The sequence below is a fragment of the Sorghum bicolor genome, chromosome 9 (genome assembly GCF_000003195.3).
Source record: "Sorghum bicolor cultivar BTx623 chromosome 9, Sorghum_bicolor_NCBIv3, whole genome shotgun sequence".
Lineage (NCBI taxonomy): Eukaryota > Viridiplantae > Streptophyta > Magnoliopsida > Poales > Poaceae > Sorghum > Sorghum bicolor.
In genome coordinates, this window is record NC_012878.2 from 44204601 (window position 1) to 44219402 (window position 14802).

Consider the following 14802-nt stretch of genomic DNA (forward strand, 5'->3'; position numbering starts at 1 on the left):
AGTAACAAATCTTAATCTTATCCTCTATTGCTTTGAATGGTTGACTGGACTTAAGATAAACTATCACAAGAGTGAAGTTTTCGTGTTTGGTTATCCCCAACTTGAAAAAGAAAGGATTGCGAATATGTTAGATTGTGCTTTAGGGGAGCTTCCACTCAAATATCTTGGTATTCCAATAAGTGACCATCACCTAGGCATGGGGGCCTTTGAGCCTATTTTTCAGAAGATGCTCAAGAGATTGGATCCTTGGAAAGGCAAACACTTACTTCAGGAGGGAGGCAAATTCTCACCAACTCATGTCTTAGTAGCATTCCTCTTTACTACATGGGTTTTTACTGGTGTTGGGTACCATAAAAAGAGATACCCAAATCGGAGCAATAAAAAACGCAAAGGACAAAGCAAATTAACCACAATCACCAAGGCACGGGCCCCAACCCATCTGACTCCTGGATCTCAGACCAAACCACGACTCGCCCGACCCCCTGGGCCTCGGACGCAAGCTCCGCCTCGCCCGACCCCTCAGGGCCTCGGACGCAAGTTCCGTCTCGCCCGACCCAGGGGCTCGGACGCAGACACCGCCTCGCCCGATCCCCTCGGCCTCGGGCGTAAGTTCCGTCTCGCCCGACCCCTCCAGGGCTCGGGCGCCAAACGCCGCTCCACCAGATCAGGGCAAGACTTTCGACGCACGGCGCCCGTACCCACGACGTGACAGGCGCAGTAACTCCCGTATCGCAGCAGGGCATGGTGGCGACTATTCCAACCACCCTGGTCACTGTAGCCTTACCTCTTTCACTATGCAACCTTACCTCTTTTATTGTGTGTACCGCCTCACAGTGAAAGAGGAATGGGGGAGATTAACCAGCATCACTATTGGCTGTCTTCTCCCACTGTTACAGGACAAGCTGCAGTATCACCGATCCGACCCCCACGACTTCAACAGGGCTCGGCGACCATCCACAGGAGTAACCATACAGTCAACCATACCTCAAGGACGGCATGGGCAAGCTTCTACAGGGTCGGGGCTGTAGTTTCACCACTCCTCGGAGGAAAATCACCCATCACACATGTAAAATCCTGCGCCCCCTTGAGACTATAAAAGGGGAGCCAGGGCTCACGACCAGGACAAGGCCACAAGTTCGACCACACAACACTTATGCACTTCAAAGCTAGCTCACTCATAGAGTAGCGACTAGCATTCTGTCCACCACAAAGCTAAGACTTGGGACTTAGTCCTCTCTTGCAACCCGCTTGTACCCCCCGTACTACAAGCACCTTTGGGTGCAAGGCAATACAGACCCCCGATCTCACTAGACGTAGGGCATCCTTGGCCCGAACCAATATAAATTCTCTGTGTTCCACTTGCATCACCATCCAGGTTTAGGTAGTCACGCATACTTATACTCGTTTGTGTCTAGACCATGAGTCTAGACGCCGACAGTTGGCGCGCCAGGTAGGGGCCTTTTGCGTGACATTTACCTGTCCCTACTGGGAAGGCTTGGATGGCAGACGGATTTCACCCACTCCGCCGCGGCACCATCATGATGTTCGGGAGTTTGGAGTTCATGTCCCTCGGCTCCGACTATGACATGGTCCTCCTCCCGCCACGTGGTGATGTCGAGCCTTGCCCCGAGCCGTTTCCACCACAGTCAGTGCGTGGGAGGTGCTCGGGACACCATGCGGGGGCTGCCCGGCGGGGGTGTCAGAGATCCAGGATCTCTAACCCTACCACTGAGGCGAGGGTCCGTCCGGCCCTCCCCCCGCATATTCCTCACAGGATTGCCCATTCCTCCGGCTCGACGCGCGCTAGAGGAAGGGCCCGCGGAGCGTCAAGCTCCGCTTCACGGACCAACAGGGGATCATCACGACCTCCTGTTCCACCCCGATCAAAGGGGAAGGCACGGTTCCCGCCTGCTCCCCAAAAAGGGGACAAAGGGGCCTCATCATCTCGTCCTCCTCCACCTGCGGATGGAGGAGAGATATCAGCACCTCCCGAGCTCCCTTTTGGGCTCAGGAACGCAGCCACCACTTACGCCTCTTCCGTGAGCACTTCGTTAAGTGCGTATGCGGACCTTCCAGGGCACCACCTCAGGTCTGCCCTGGACCTTATCGCTTCGCCGCCCATTTCATCATACCCAGAGGATCTCACCTCAGGCGATGACGAGTGAATTTTTCAGGTGTGGCGACCCGGAGACCTTCATGCGCTTCTTGGAGGCCAGCAACTACTGCCTCGGCTACTCCGACTCCGACGACGGAAGCTATGACCCGTCATGAGAGTGCTTCAACCTTGAGGTCGGGGGAGCACCCCACAACGCTCAAGGGGGAGCAGGACCCTCTAGGCAAGGAAACGCCACTCCACCTCCCAATCCGACTCCTGAGGCTCATCCTGGAGCCCGCGGGGTAGCATCAGCCCCCGTAGGAGGACACCGCCCTGACCTCGAGCAGCTCAATAAGGTAGAGGCCAGGCTCGAAGAAGAACGCGCACGCCTCCGCCAACTTCGCGAGGCCCTGGTCCGAGACCCATCTGGCCGCGGAGATGGGGGTGAGGCCAGACGCCGCGCCCGAGACGTCAACCGCCGTATCGTCGAAGACGAAGGGGGTGACGCCCCGGTCTTCAGCACGGCCAGCCAGAACGTGATGGCTGCTGCACTCCTCCTCACGGCGATGCAAGAGCCGTCGACTCCTAAGGGAAGAAGAGTGCGCCAGGGGCTACGTGGCCTCCTGGAACAAGCTGTTGTGCAGAACGCAGAAAGTTCTGCATCACAGTCCCACGGCACGAGATGCCAAGGGGACCAATCCCCTCCTAACAAGGCACCAACAGTGTAGGGTCCGCCGCCCCCTAACCCGCGAGGGGGCAACAGGGCCCCATCTATCCACGAGCGCGTCGGAACTGGCGCGGACGTCCGGGCCACCCTCGAGGCCAGACGGCGTGACAGGGACGAGGCCTAGTCTCGACGCTATCGATCGCGCCGAGGCAGAAGGTACGACCCAGACCACGACCGCAGCACGTCACCAGAGCCTCCGGGTCCCCGCGTCTTCAGCGAGGCCATACGCAGGGCCAAGTTCCCGGCGCGATTTCGACAGCCCGCCAACCTGACCAAGTACTTAGGGGAAACCAACCCTGAGCTCTGGCTGGCGGATTACCGCCTAGCGTGTTAGCTAGGTGGGGCGGACGACGACCTGCTCATCATCCGCAACCTCCCACTGCACCTGGCCGATACGGCCAGAGCTTGGCTCGAGCATCTCCCTGAGCGCATGATCCACGACTGGGCCGACCTAGTCAAGATCTTTGTCGGGAACTTCCAGGACACATATGTGCGCCCTGGGAACTCCTGGGACCTCAGAAGCTGCCGGCAGAAGCCCGATGAGTCCCTCCGAGACTTCATCAGGCGATTCTCCAAGCAGTGCACCGAGATCCCCAACATCACAGACTCCGACGTCATCGAAGCCTTCATCTCCGGTACCACCTGCAAGGAGCTGGTACACGAGCTCGGTCGCAAGACCCCCACGAGCACTAGCCAGTTGCTCGACATCGCCACCAACTTTGCCTCAGGCGAGGAGGCAGTTGGTGCCATTTTCTCCGACGGCGCTGCCAAGGGGAAACAGAAGGCCGAGGCCACCGAGGCCTCGGGCTCACGCGACCCCAAGAAGAAGAAGAAGGGTCGCAAGGGGAAGCAGGGTCAGTTGGACGACAACCTAGTCGCCGCGGCAGATCGCAAGAACCCCAAGAGGGCTCCTGCTGGCCCCGGTCTCTTCGACGAGATGTTGAAGAAGCCGTGCCCCTATCACAGGGGATCAACCAAGCACACCCTCGAGGAATGCACCGTCCTGCGTCGGTACTACACCGACCTCATCTCCAAGGAGGGCGCCGAAGAGCCCCCCAAGGACGACAACCCTCAAGGGGAAGGTTTCCCCAAGATCAAGAACTGTCTCTTGATCTTTGGGGGACGTGCGGCTCGCCTCACTGCGAGTCAGAGGAAGCGCAAACTCCGAGAAGTTTGCGCAGTTAGCACGGCCGCGCCCTCGTACCTCAAGTGGTCCGAGAGCGCAATCACGTTCGACCGACAGGATCACCCGGATCGGATCCCCAATCCCAGAAGCTATCCCTTGATCGTCGACCCCATCATCGCCGAGACACGTCTCACCAAGGTGCTGATGGACGGAGGCAGCGGCCTCAACATCCTTTACGCCGAGACTCTGGCCCTCATGGGGATCAGCAAGTCTCGGCTGAGGAACGACACAACACCATTCCACGGAGTGGTGCCGGGACATCGTGCCCACCCCCTCGGACAGATCGATCTGCCTGTCTTCTTTGAGACCCCCGACAACTTCAGACGGGAGGTCCTCACTTTCGACGTGGTCGGGTTCCCAAGAACCTACCACGCGATCCTGGGACGACCATGCTACACCAAGTTCATGGCCGTCCCCAACTACACCTACCTCAAGCTCAAGATGCCAGGACCAAAAGGCATCATCACCGTCAGCACGACCAGTCAGCACGCCTATCAGTGCGACGTCGAGTGCATTGAGCAGGCCGAGGCTCTGGCCATCCTCACCGGCCTCGGCGACTGCGACCAGGACATCCCCGACCCCAAGCGCCATGCCGGGAGCTTCGAGCCGGCGGAGGAGACCAAGCTAGTCTTCCTCGACCTCGGGTCCTCTGAGGGCAGGGCGTTGAGGGTCAGCTCCAGCCTCGACCCCAAATAGGAAGCAGTGCTCGTCAACTTTCTCCGCGCAAATGCCGACGTATTTGTGTGGAGTCCCTCGGACATGCCTGGCATACCGAGGGAAGTCGCCGAGCACTCCTTGGACATCCGAGCCGGCTCCAAGCCCGTGAAGCAATGCCTGCGCCGATTCGACGAGGAGAAGCGCCGGGCCATCGGGGAGGAGATCCACAAGCTGCTGGCGGCCGGATTCATCAAGGAGGTATTCCATCCCGAGTGGTTAGCTAAACCTGTACTAGTCAAAAAGAAAAATGGGAAGTGGAGGATGTGTGTAGACTATACTAGTTTAAATAAAGCATGTCCTAAGAACCCCTTTCCATTGCCTCGTATTGATCAGATAGTTGACTCCACCGCGGGATGTGAAATTTTATCTTTTCTTGATGCTTATTCCGGTTACCACCAAATCAAGATGAAAGAGTCCGACCAGCTCGCGACTTCTTTCATCACCCCTTTCGGAATGTATTGCTACGTAACCATGCCTTTTGGCCTTAAGAACGCAGGGGCTACGTACCAGTGATGTATGTTCGAGGTCTTCGGGAACCTCATAGGCAGAATGGTAGAGGCTTACGTAGACGACATTGTTGTCAAATCCAAGAAATCAAGCGGCCTAGTTGCTGACCTAGATGAAACATTCCGATGCCTCAGGGCAGAAGGGATCAGATTCAACCCTAAAAATGCATTTTCGGGGTTTCTCGAGGCATGCTCCTCGGGTTTATTGTGTCTGAGCGAGGGATCGAGGCCAACCCAGAAAAGGTCTCGGCCATCGCAAACATGGGCCCAATCCGTAACCAAAAGGGAGTACAGAGAGTCATGGGATGTCTAGCCTCCCTAAGTCGTTTCATCTCTCACCTCGGGGAGAAAGGGCTACCTCTGTATAGGTTACTTAGGAAATCCGAGCATCTTTCCTGGACCCCCGAGGCCCAGGAAGCCCTTGACAAGCTCAAGGCTCTGCTCACCAACCCTCCCATTCTGGTGCCCCCCGCCGAGGGGGAGCCGCTGCTTCTCTATGTCGCAGCCACTGACTAGGCGGCCAGCGCAGCTATCGTGGTCGAAAGGAAGGAAGAAGGGCACGCCCTGCCGGTCCGAAGACCGGTGTACTTCGTCAGTGAAGTACTGTCCGACACAAAGACCCGATACCCCCAAATCCAAAAACTACTCTACGCAGTAGTCTTGGCCCGACGCAAGCTCCGCCATTACTTTGAATCTCATCCAGTCTCGGTAGTGTCATCTTTCCCTCTAGGGGAAGTGATTCAGAACCATGAGGCTAATGGCAGGATCACAAAATGGGCTATAGAGCTTATGGGTGATGGGATCACCTACGAGCCTCGGAAAGCCATAAAATCCGAAGTCCTAGCGGATTTTGTGGCAGAGTGGACTGGGACTCAGCTTCCCCGCCACAGATCCAGCACGAGTGCTGGACCTTGTACTTCGATGGGTCTTTGATGAAAACTGGGGCCGGCGCAGGCCTCGTCTTCATCTCGCCCCTCGGGGTAAGGATGCGATATGCAATCCGACTCCACTTCCCCGCCTCAAACAATGCAGCAGAGTATGAGGCCCTTGTCAATGGTCTCCACATCGCGATCGAACTTGGGATCAAACGGCTTGAAGTCCGAGGCGATTCTAGGCTCATCATTGACCAAGTCATGAAAGAGTCTAGCTGTCATGATCCCAAGATGGATGCATACTGCAAGGCAGTACGGCGTCTGGAGGAAAAGTTCGACGGCCTCGAGCTTAACCACGTGTTAAGCAAATACAATGAGGCCACCGACGCGCTTGCCAAGATGGCATTCGAGCGGGCCACGGTCCCCCCGGATGTTTTCATCAGCGACCTCTACAAGCCTTCTGTCGACTACAAGGATGACGGAGGGTCGGATAAACCCCCAAGCAGACCAGGCCCCGACCCCAAGGACTCCACGGCTCAGGAGCAGGAGGCCATGGACATCGAGCCCGAGCCCCCCGCACCTGACGACTCGCCAGACTGGCGTTACCCCTTGCTGCAACGCCTCGTCGATGGCACTCTGCCTTCAGACCAGGCTGAGGCAAGGCGTGTGGCTCGTCGCGCCAAGACCTTTGTCCTCCTCGACGGAGAAATGTATAAGCGCAGCCCCTCGGGCGTCCTTATGCGTTACATCCCACGCCAGGAGGGAATCAAGCTCCTGGAGGACATACACTCAGGGGCTTGTGGCCACCATGCCGCGCCTCGGACGCTGGTAGGAAATGCCTTCCGGCAAGGCTTCTACTAGCCCACCGCCGTGGCCGACGCCACGGAGATCGTATGAACCTGTGAGGGATGCCAGTTTTACGCTCGGCAGATTCATCTCCCTGCTCAGGCTCTACAGACGATCCCCATCACCTCGCCTTTTGCCGTCTAGGGCCTCGACCTTGTTGGGCCTCTGCAAAAGGTGCCCGGGGGCTTCACCCACTTGCTTGTCGCAATCGACAAGTTCTCCAAGTGGATTGAGGTCCGACCCATCACAAGGATCAAGGCCGAACAAGCAGTGTTGTTCTTCACGGATATCATTCACCGATTTGGAGTGTCGAACTCCATAATCACCGATAACGACACGCAGTTCACCGGGTGAAAATTCCTGGAGTTCTGTGATAGACACCACATACGTGTGGACTGGGCAGCAGTGGCTCACCCAAAGACTAACGGTCAAGTGGAGCGTGCCAATGGCATGATCCTCCAGGGTCTGAAGCCCAGGATTTTCAACTGGCTGAACAAGTTTGGAAAAAGATGGCTCAAAGAGCTACCGGCCGTGGTCTGGAGTCTAAGGACTTCCCGAAGCCGAGCCATAGGTTTCACCCCATTCTTCATGGTCTATGGGTCGGAAGCCGTCCTCCCCACGGATCTGGAGTACGGGTCTCCAAGGGTACAAGCCTACGACGAGAATAGCTGCAAAACGTTCTAAGAAGACGCGCTGGACCAGCTGGAAGAGGCCAGAGATGTAGCCCTCCTACACCCTGCCAAGTACCAGCAGGCCCTCCGCCGATACCATGCGCGACGAATCCGAGGCCGAGCCTTTCAAGTCGGCGACTTGGTGCTGAGGCTCAGGCAGAGCAACAAGGGTCGTCACAAGTTCACACCCCCCTGGGAAGGACCCTTTGTCATCGCCGAAATCCTCCGACCCGGCACCTACAAGCTCGCCAATGAAGCAGGGGAGGTCTTCAAAAACGCGTGGAACATAGAACAACTACGTTGCTTTTACCCTTAGAATTTTGTAAAAATTCCATTTGTTCATCACCTTGGAAGAATAAATGAAAAGTTTAAATTATATGACCGTTTCTTTTGAGTAAGCCTCGGACCTGCCGTGCAGAGTCCGAGCCTCCCTCGGGGGCTACATGGGGGGAACCCCAACTCTGAGTCTTTTTCCTTCTTTCTCATAAGTCAAAAGAGCCCCGACCCAAGGTCTTTCTCTAATTTCCTAAAAAGGTTTAAGAAACCGAAGATCCATCCCTTAAACCTTAAGGCATGAGCCCGAGGAAAGGTCCGCGCTCACGAGCAAAGACAACCTCTACTCACCTTAAGATCGGGAGGCAGATCCGGACTTCTGAAAATTACTAAGGAAAAGGACTTAGGCTCGGGAGCTCTGACCAAGTGCAGACCCTAAATAGATCACCCGACCCCGCGCTGCCGAGGCCAGGTCGGCATAAGGGAAAGGAAAACAAAATACTTAAGAAAAAGCTTAAAAGGAACAATCATATTGTTGGTGCAAAAGTTGATCTGCAAACACAAAGGGCTAATACCCGATTTAAACGTTAAGGCGTGCCAGCCGATTTGATCTTACTATCGGCAAAGGTGGTAACTCAAATACTTTGGTCCCGACAACAGCGATGCGTGTTGACACTAGCTAACACCACTTAGATACTAGGTTGTCATCCCTAGCATGGCGCCAGAGTGTACAAAGGTATTTTTAAATGTAAAGGCTCTCTAGAAAATAATCTATTCTATCCGCAAGCGCACAGATAAAACACCTCATTGTAGCATTTCACCAGGATAAGTATTCCAGGTATCGTTATTTATAATTTTGCTCAAGGGATCTCAAGAAGATGGAATTAAATCAAGGGACAAAATCTATCAAGGCATAGACTAGAGATAAACTTGCAAGAACATGATTACTAATGAGAAACTTGTCACACAGTCACATACTTTAGCAGGGGGTAAACCATAAAGATAATGATAATGAATTATAAGTTCATGGGTAGATAACACAGCGATTAGAAAATAGACTACTCCTCATATGTAGGTGATGTCGGATTAGCTAGAGAATGGATTCTAAGTTATCTACTAACTACTAAGTCATAATCTACTCTAGTTATCTACAAGATCATATATAGCATAAAAGACTCTTCATTCATGTATAAGGAACATTGATAAAGTAAATCAGAGCATCACATGACTTACTCCACAATACCGGTTCTGCCTGTCCTATCAACGGAGGGTGGACTATATAAGAATCAACGAAGCTGTCACTATCGCGAACTACCACACGACCCGGCCAATAGGATACATTTGCAGATAAATAACATCTAAGCACCACGCTCACATGTGATCTATCACCTAACTCCCTCGCGTCAAGAGCTAAGCGCTTTGCAAACTTATACATAAACTCATTATCAATTAGAACTATATCAAATATAGAACTAGAGCAAACTAAGAACATAATAATTAGAGACATATTGCAATTAGAACAATAGAATTAGAGAAAGATATGAATAATACCAATCTTTATTACCGAAGACCCGAATCCAGAGCGTAGTGCTCTACTTCTCTAATTGCTATCTAATCAAACCTCTAAACTTGAAGGATTAGGGAGTAGCTAATTCTAATTCTTTGTGGGAGAGAAGCTCTAAACCCTAACTTTGATAGCTACCTCTGAATAATGATTTCTCTTCTCTCCTCCAGGGGCCAGGGGGTCTGGTTTTATAGTCCCCTCAAGTGAACGTGAGCCATTGGATCAAACCGACATAGATTGTATGGTTTAGATTGATCCTTTAGGTCGGTGGAGTCTTGCCCCGAAGCAGAGTCCTGATTGGCCTCCTGACCTGGGCGGGCGCCCAAGGGGGGTGGGCGGGCGCCCTGCCCCCGAGCCCGAATCGCTTCCCGTTCGTTCCCGTGGCTTCTGGATCCTTCTAGATTGAGGAAAATTGCGCGGCACGTAATTATCTCGTTGTAAACATGACATGTGGGCCTTCTCTCCATATTTTCTGATAAACCCCTGCAGAAATAGATAAACACCAAAACTCGTGGAATTCTGTCAGATAAAACCCTAATTCTAGATGTTTGTTTCATATTGATCCTTTTTCATGTTTATTTGATTATTAATTTTAGTACTTAAGAACCGTCAACAAACTCCCCCAAGCTTTCCCTTTGCTCGTCCCTGAGCTAACAGCTAAACTCAGACGGATCAGAAGTTGCTTCGATGTTTTCTTTCCTGACAGGAACACATGCTTTTACATAAAAATTCTTCCAGATTAAAATGAAGTGTTATGAAGTTTGGTACCTGCACTTAAATCTTAAGTAATCAAAAGACAAAATAGTTAAGTCAAGCACTATCCCTCCTGTTTATACTTCACCTTTGTTCTAGAGTTTTTCATAAGTTTTCAAAATAAAACTCAGAGTTCCCAGCAATGATTCTCTCAAGTCTCTCTATATGTGGTATTTGTGGATCCTTACCATAATGTCACTTACCTATAGCTAATGGAAGGTTTAAGTGGAGCTCATAGGAGTGGAAAACAGCTCATACATATGTTGTCTAATCGAGCCATGGATCCAAAGGAACTCAGCATATAATTAAATTAAGATGTACATGTGTGATGGAGTAATGATAGTGATGATAAGTGATAATAAAACTTGATTCTCATTGCTCCTCATATTGCTATCTCTCCTCTTCTTTGATCTTTGCTTTGGGAGAACATGGGCTATCTCTTTTTCTTTTTTTCTTCTTTTTTTTTCACGTGAGTAGTAGATACCCCTAATTCTACTGTCGGACACTTGTTCATTTTTTCCGCTCAAGTGGGCATCTTTGTACCCCTAATTCTACTTCGGACACTTGTCCATTTTTACCTCTCGTCTCACTCTTTTTCTTTCTTTTTCGAGGTTCCGGGCACTTGCCCCTTTTTATTTCCTCGTATATTTTTGTATAACCCATGCCTCTTCTGCATTGAATCTTTTTAGAGAGAGAGAATAACAATACTTGGGACAGTGAGTGATAATATTTTTTAGCAATTTTAATGATTGATGATGAATGCTGTGGTAGATGTGTGCAAGTGAATATCTTAATTTAACCACATGAAAAGCTCCTAAGGGTCTATACAGCTCGATCAAACTCAATGTAAATATAGTAAAAGATGTTATAGCAAGTATGGCTGTGGTAGGTAGTTTTGTTATGCTAGGAACTCATCATGTGACTTGTAAGTTTTCAAAATAAATCTCCAGAACTTAGTGTAGTAGGAACAAGATAAACAGCAGCTCAACTTTATATCATGCCTTTCTCTTACCTAGACTTTAGTTTTATGCTTTCCAAAGATAGTAATTTTAGTTTTAGTAATTCCTGGAAGAATTCTAATATAAAAGCTAGGTACTTGTAAGTAAGCAAACAGAGCAACTGCTCATCATTTCCATCATGCATATATATTTTTTTTATTTTTTCTAGAGATTAAACTTAGCAGAAAAATAAAGCACACTTATCTACACACTCTTTTTATTTTGTTTTCATGTTTATAGAATGCAGTAACATTAAAGCAAGAAAATATTTATTTGGTTTTCTAAGTTTTTTCCTTTTTAAGATAAATTAAATACTAAGACAGAATAGAATAAATAAGAAGAGCAAATAGAAACTTACTTGATAAATTTAGGGAGGAACTCCCCCAAGCTGGATGTTGACGTCGGTCTTACCCGATGTTCCAGAACCGCATCATGGTTGTGATGTTGTCGTTCATTGTTGTTGTATCTTGTCTCAGCTCTTCTACTGCAGCGGCATGATCCTGGTTCCATTTTTGTTGTTCTTCCAGGAGTCTTCCATGTTCTGCTTGCGTGTTCTGGATGTCGAGGAGGGTGTTGTCGGTACGAGTGAAGAAAGCACCAGTCTCTTGATAGTAGTCATTCGTGAAGGCGTAGGAGGCGTCGGAGTATCGTCCTGCATCAAATTGGGGCGGAGGTCTGGATCCTGAAGCTCCATATGGATCAATGGAGTACCTGCCCGTATGAAAAGGCGGGTTTGTCCACTGGTGATCTTGGCTCTCCGGCCATGTCTCCTCTGTTAGCTCTTGTGGTTGCGCATGTCGAGCCCATGGGTCTCGAAGGACTCGAGGGTTGTAATCACAATAATGCAGGTGCGCTGCTTCTTCTGGTCCAGGGTCAGCTCCATACCAAGTGCGTTCTCGGTGAGTGGTTATCCTTTCAGATGCCACTCGCTGTGGAGTTCTCTGGTTTACTGGTGTTGCTGCAATCTCAATCAAAAAGTTTTGCACAGCGTAGAGGCCAAGGTTCAGGTTAGGTAACCGAATCTTGCCTTTATCATCATATAGCATATACATTATATTTCCCTCTTTCTTTAACATCCGAGCTTGTCTAAATGTGTCATAGCCATGATAAATTCTTAATTCTTCTACGAAGTCTAACGATGAGTTTTCTAGTAAGTGAAGATTAGTGGCTAGACGAGTGATAAGTGAAGTACATCCTACTAGTCCCTGAAGACTAGGTATACTAAGCCAATGAGAAACTAATAGTGTAACAGGTGAAGTAGGTACTTTACTAATAGCAGCATATAAAAGTTGTAAATCTCCTACTCTTACTTTCCTAATATCGTCACGATAGAAAAGATTGTACCCAAGCCATTTGTGGAACATCCTAAGAGTGGGGTGTTCCATGTCACTGGTTCGGGCTTGACTGTAAAAATTATCTCTAGATATTTCTCTCCAAAACTGGTGTCTCTCAAAGTTGGGTAAATCGGAGTCAATGTTTAGGATGCATCTTGAAGAGAAACCAAGATGGTCACTTAGCTCTCTCCAAGACAACATAATTTCTTGTTTGAACATCCGAAAAACAATTCCCCCCTCATAGTATTGTAAAGTACAAAGAAATTCGAGGGTGAGAAGACGAGAACCCAGCTCAGTTATATTCCAAAAATTTGTCCGACCCATCATCTGAAAAATTAAGTCAAATTCAGTGTCCATACTTGTTTCTTGTAGTAGGGTTGGATCGAGAGTAGGGGTGTGAATGAAATCTTTATTCTTCAATTGCTGATAGACTTCCTTCTCTCTTCGGGTCTTCAGTCCAAGGTCTCCTATCTTGAGAAGGACCTTGACTTGCTGGCCTGATGAAGATGACGGAGCTTGTGTGGGTGTCGGGTCGACGCTCATCTCTGATGGCTGTGAGGAGTGTCGGGATGAACTCCTTGTACCAATGTTCTTGAGAGCCTTCCCTGCATTCTTCACCTTCTTAAACATCCTGCAAACAAAAGTTGGCAAAAACACAACTGGTGGAAAATGTGAGATAAAATGTTAGTGGTCAGCTGTCCGGAGTGTCAGTAGTCCAGGGGTTAATCGTTCGAGACAAATTTCTATTTTGGTAGAGCCTCCCCCTAACAACTTTTACTTCCGCTTGGACAACGGGATCACTACTTGCTAGGTGATAAACACTCTCTCAAAAGATCTCCAACCTTCTCTTCCACTCTCCTCTTTCTCTCTACTCTCTTCTCTTCACTACAAAAGCTCCTTCCTGGGAAACTGAAACTTGTGTGGTTTTCTGGAGCGCTTGTGTGAAGAGAAGGGGAGCTGGAGGTGGCCTTTTATAGGCTGAGCAGGGGACAGGGCGGGCGCCCTTGGTAGGTGGGCGGGCGCCCACTCCTGGTGTCCATCCTGGGTGTGCCTCCACTTGCTTCCTTGCTTTGATCTCATGCAGAATAATATTGTGTTGGTGGTGGTTGGACGGTGGAAAGATGTCAGGTGAGTGGAAACATATTGGTGGATGAAATTATGTGATGGGATGTATGTGAGGTGAAGTGTATGACATGTGGGACCCAAGGAGTGTGGGTCATGCTTCTAGAAGATCAATATAATTAAATATAATGCAGGAAAAATCTATGAGAGTTGAAACTTAATGAAAATGATATTGGAAAATATTTTTGTGCCTCCACAATAACTAATAAATATGGGTTGTTACACACCATGAATATTATTTATATGGGGCTTTTGATTATTATAATAATGCTATGAATATATATGTGTTGACACCGTTTTTGGGCACGTGTCTAGGATGGCAGGATAAGGTGGCAGTACGATGTTTACAAAGTGTGTTGCCGATGAGGATGGTTGCCGATGAGGGAGAAGTTGAACGTGACTAAGTCCACAGGCAGTAATATGGTGCCGATGGCTAGATAAGAAAGTCTGCCGATGACTATGGCAAAGGGTCTGCCGATGATGCAAAGAGGGAGTCCGGAAGCTGCCGGTCGTTATGTGGAGGAGTTTCGGTTTGTCACGAGGGATAGTTTTGTTATTTCCTTAATTATCTGCATCGTTTTGTATACGGATTCCGTGTAATTTGGAATTCGAATTCTAATCGTGTCTGGTTGTAGCTCTTTGAGCAGGGTATAAATATAGATCCTAGGGCCTTGTAATAAAAAATCAATCAATGAATCAAACACACGTTTTTACTCATATTCCAGCATTTACTTTTCGACGACTTCGTCATACTTTTTCTTTTTGTTACGAGTTCTTAGGAATTCGTCGACTTAAGCTCGGCGTGTTCTCAAGTTCCGTGTGAGTACCTCTTAGCCGTGACATCCGGGCGCATCGCTGTTGTCAGGACTAAAGTATTCGAGTTATCACCTTTGCCGATAGCAAGGTCAAATCGGCTGGCACGCCTTAACGTTTGAATCGGGTATTAGCCCTTTGTGTTTGCAGACCAGTTTTGCATCAACACATCTTTTGGCACGCCCAGTGGGACAGGATTCAAGATCAAGATCAACATGTCGATCTCTGACCTCGATCAAGAGAACGTCATCCCCGTGACGGAGGCCAACCTCAAGGATGAGCAGAAGCAAGCTATTGCCCAAGCCATGGAAGAGTTCAAGCAGCA